The sequence below is a fragment of the Lonchura striata genome, chromosome 9, assembly GCF_046129695.1.
Source record: "Lonchura striata isolate bLonStr1 chromosome 9, bLonStr1.mat, whole genome shotgun sequence".
Taxonomy (NCBI): Eukaryota; Metazoa; Chordata; class Aves; order Passeriformes; family Estrildidae; genus Lonchura; species Lonchura striata.
In genome coordinates this window covers 4717167-4721676 of record NC_134611.1, presented here as the reverse complement: position 1 = coordinate 4721676, position 4510 = coordinate 4717167, and the positions used below count along the sequence as shown (strand labels likewise).

The following is a 4510-nucleotide window of genomic DNA, read 5'->3' as shown; positions in this document are numbered from 1 at the left end:
ATCCCGGGGCAGCTGGGGCCGTGCAGTTAATCCGGGAAGGGAAGGGAAGGGAAGGGAAGGGAAGGGAAGGGAAGGGAAGGGAAGGGAAGGGAAGGGAAGGGAAGGGAAGGGAAGGGGCACAGCAGCGGTCCCACGCTGGAAGGAAGGGCAGGTTTGGGGGCTCCGTCCTGCCGGGCAGCTCCTGAGAGCGCAGGGGAACGCAGAGCATCGCGGGGAGGAGGCGGCCGGGGCAGGGCCGGGACGGGCGCGGCGCCGGGGCGGGTCCAGTGCCAGTCCCGGGCCGCGCCGGGCCAGGGTAGTGTGGCCGAGCGGTCTAAGGCGCTGGATTAAGGCTCCAGTCCCTGCGGGGGCGTGGGTTCGAATCCCACCGCTGCCAGCTCTGTTTTGGCACCCCAGGGACCCGGGCCAGCTTCACCAGCGGCCCCGGGAATCTCGGGATGTCATCCAGGTGCTGGGGCTGCCCCTGGGCAGGGCAGGGAGGGGATCCACTCGGGATGGGAGCTTGCAAAGGAATTCCTGGCTGGGAGGGAGGTGAGGCCCTGGCACAGGTGCCCAGAGCAGCTGGGGCTGCCCCCGGATCCTGGCAGTGCCCAGGCCAGGCTGGACACTGGGGCTGGAGCTCCTGGGACAGTGGGAGGTGTCCCTGCCATGGCAGGGGTGCGATGGGTGGCTCTGAGGTCCCTCCCAATCCGAACCTGCCCATTTTATGAAAAGCCACAAACAAGTCGCTGATAATTCCCCCTGGGCTCAGGTGGGGTTGTCCCATGTGTGCCCCACTGGTGACTGTTCTGGGGGCTGAAACACAGCATTAATTCCCTAAAATCGGCTTTGCAGAGATGAGCAGGGCCGAGCTGGAGCTGCTGCTGCTCCTGACGGAGCTGTCTCTGCTAAGGCAGGGCTGCCCTGGGCACCAGCCAGGACGTGGTGGGAAGGGGCAGAGGTGAACAAAAGCAGCCTGGCCTAAAACCAGGAGGTCACGGCAAGAAAAGATTAATTTTGTGGTTTGAGAGGAGGAGGAGGAGGATGAACACATCTAACACTGAGCCCTGGGGCTGGAACTGGGCAGTTTTCATTGCATCATCTCCACAGGCCCTGCACATGAAAGGAAATTATTTGCAAATTATGGAATGGTTAGGGGAGGATCATCTTGTTCTTTAAGGTCCTCCCAACCCACACCATTCGGCGGCTTTACGGCATTCCATGGCTCCCTGTTATTTGCTGCTGGATCCGAACCAAAAAGGGAGTTTTGTTCTGAGTAACGGGGATCCTGTTTCACTGCCTGCTGCTGCTGCAACCAGAACCTGGGGTGGTTCTGCTCCAAACCCTGTCCTGGCCTCGGCAGCTGCTCCAAGGGCAGGGAAGGGGACCGAGGGCACAACCAGGGCTGAAAGTCCTTGTGCAGCCCCGGCCGAGCCCCTCTGCCGCGGGCAGGAATGCTGGATTCCCTGGATTTCATTCTGGGCGAGCACAGAGCTCCTTGCGGAGTAAACGGAACCCCTGACCTTCGGCGTGTCAAGGAGCGCTTTGTTAATGAGCCGTGCCCCGTTAATGAGCCGTGCCCCGTTAATGAGCCGTGCCCGGAGCTGCGGGAGGGCCACCAGCGCTGGTGTGACACGGTGTCCCCAGGACGGAGCTCTGGGAATGCCCCAGGAGGATGCACGTTTTATCCCGGGGTTTTATCGGCGCTTCCTCCTCATTCCCTCCTTGGCCCCGGCCCCAGGACCCCCAGGCCCCTCTCCTGCCCGGGCCGGGGGGCAGAGGAGCCGCTGGGTGCAGCCCCTGCCCTTCCTTCTCCCATCCCGTCCGTGCCCCCCGTGGGACCCTCCCAGCCCTGTGGGACCCAGCACCTCCCCGTGGGACCCAGCACCTCCCCGTGGGACCCAGCACCTCCCCGTGGGACCCAGCACAGCCCCGTGGGACCCTTCCAGCCCTGTGGGACCCTTCCAGCCCTGTGGGACCCAGCACAGCCCCGTGGGACCCTCCCAGCCCCGTGGGACCCTTCCAGCCCCGTGGGACCCTTCCAGCCCCGTGGGACCCAGCACAGCCCCGTGGGACCCAGCACATCCCTGTGGGACCCTCCCAGCCCTGTGGGACCCAGCACAGCCCCGTGGGACCCAGCACAGCCCCGTGGGACCCTCCCAGCCCTGTGGGACCCAGCACAGCCCCGTGGGACCCAGCACAGCCCCGTGGGACCCTTCCAGCCCTGTGGGACCCAGCACAGCCCCGTGGGACCCAGCACCTCCCTGTGGGACCCAGCACATCCCTCTGGCTGCCCTGGCTGCTCAGACCCTGCAGGGGCTCAGGGACCCTGGCACAAAGTCACAAACACCTGTGGCTGAGATTTTAGCCTGTGGAAAAAGCTGCCAACTCTGGATGAGGAATTACAAACTACAAGGGTTTGAGTGTTGTGGGAGTTGGATTAACATGGGGTGAAAAAGTAGAATTTTGGAGTTTTTAGAATGGGGTTCAAGGGGACAAGATGAAGAGATTTGGGTGTGTCCTGCCCTTCTTCTCCTTCTTGCCCTCCATGTCCTGCTGTGCTGGTGACACTTTTCTGTTGGTTTAAGGACAGACACACTGCCCAACAGAAATGACAGACATTGGCACGTTATTGCAAACATGGCACAGGCAGTTTTTGGTATAAAATGCAAACACCCCTGAGGGCAGACAGAAGCCATGGCCGAGCTGCTGGCCAGAGCTCAGCAGGGCAGAGAGAGAATGTTCTGGATAAAGGAAATAAACACCCTTGAGAAGCCGACCCTGCACATTCAGACTCCTTTGGCTGGGAAATGAGGATTTTACACTCCTGGGGTCACCCCAACACCCAGACCCTGAGGTTCCCCAGTGGGAGAAAACGCTGCTCCTTCTTTCCAGAGTCTCTGAAGAGCAAGAAGCTTATTTTTAGCCCAGCTCGCAGAAAAGATATTAAATATCAACATTAATGAGATCAGCCTGGCTCAGGGCAATATTGCTATTAATTGGATTTGGTCGAGTTGAAGAGGAAACCATGTTTAACTTAATGCCTGTAATAAATGAGGAGGAAGGGAGGGGAGGGAAGTTTTCCTCTGCTATTAAAAAAGCCAGAGCAGTTCATAAATAACATGTGAGAGATGCCATCGCAGGGGAGGGGCTGCAGGGACCTGCACGGGGACCTTTGAGGTCCCTTCCACCCAAACCACCCCTGATGCTGCCACATGTGGCCAGGAGGAAAGTGTCACCTTGTCCCAGCCACATCCACAGTGCCACAGCCCTGGCGCAGAGATCCCAGCAGGAATCGTGCTTGTTTGGGACCCGTGGCTTTTATTGACTCCTAGACTGCACTTAAAGAAAACTTTTTCATTTCAGTGGGATTTTTATGCCAGGTCAAGTCTGTGGTCTGAACAGAGAGATTTAATCCCTCAAATAAATGTGTAGGGCCACAACTAATGAGGCCATAATCATGTCCTGTTTAATGACATTATTATCTCATAATAGTGCAAACAGGATGTTCCTGCTCCCCTGGGCAGATTTGCGACAGGAGAATGATTTCACTCTGCTTTTCTGCATCTTTTCTCTGTCAAAAACCTCCCAGGGTAATTTATGCAAGTGTAATTGGAGCACCCTGGGCTGTGGAAGGCGGCCCTGGATGCCCACCTGGATGCCCAAACCCGTCCCTATGGGTGCCAAACCCGTCCATGTGGGTGCCAGACCTGTCCCTGTGGGTGCCCAAACCCGTCCCTGTGGGTGCCAAACCCGTCCCTGTGGGTGCCAGACCTGTCCCTGTGGGTGCCAAACCCGTCCCTGTGGGTGCCCAAACCCGTCCCTGTGGGTGCCAAACTCGTCCCTGTGGGTGCCAAACCTGCCCATGTGCTATTGGAAATGCAGGTGAACCCGGTGGGCAGAAATGCTGATTTCTGACTGCAGCTCAGAAGGCTGAATGATTTCTTTATTGTAACTATTCTGTAATACATTAATATACTGTTTAAAGGAGATACTAAATCGACAAACCTATTTTTTCTAACTACTCTAACTCACAGCTCATGACCTCCTCTGAGAGTCCCCAGGTGGGTTGGATTTGCCATAGGTTCAAACAATCCTCACCAGAACCCAACCAAGCATCACCCCAGGGAAACAATTCCCCACAGGAAAACAAGGAGCAGAAATAGAAATTGTTTTCTCTCCTCTCTGTGCTGCTCTATGAAAAATCCTGAGAGAGAGAAGAATGTCCCTGTGACAACGTGGGTCCCCAAACCTGCCCCAGATGGTCCCTGCTCTGCTGAGGTCCGGGTGGGATTTGGGATCACGGGTGTCCTGCTCTGCTTTCAGCAGGCTCGTTTGGGGGCAGAGGAGGAGCGGGGATGAGGCTCCTGACCACCCAAATCCACGGGGACCCAGCTGCCCAGGCAGCCGCCACGCTGAGCCGTGCTGGCAGCTCATTCCTCTGCTTTCCAACAGCAGCTCCCACCTCTGGGGGATCCTGGAGAGCAGAGAAGGATAAAAGAGGTGGAATGAGGGGAGAGAAATTCCTGCC

General features: G+C 57.8%; 1 non-coding gene across 1 annotated transcript; it reads left to right on the top strand.

The window, feature by feature from the left end:
• The first annotated feature begins 294 nt into the window (after positions 1-294).
• Positions 295-376, top strand: TRNAL-AAG (transfer RNA leucine (anticodon AAG)). Its single transcript has one exon. It is a non-coding gene; the product is annotated as a tRNA-Leu (tRNA).
• Positions 377-4510: the final 4134 nt, after the last annotated feature.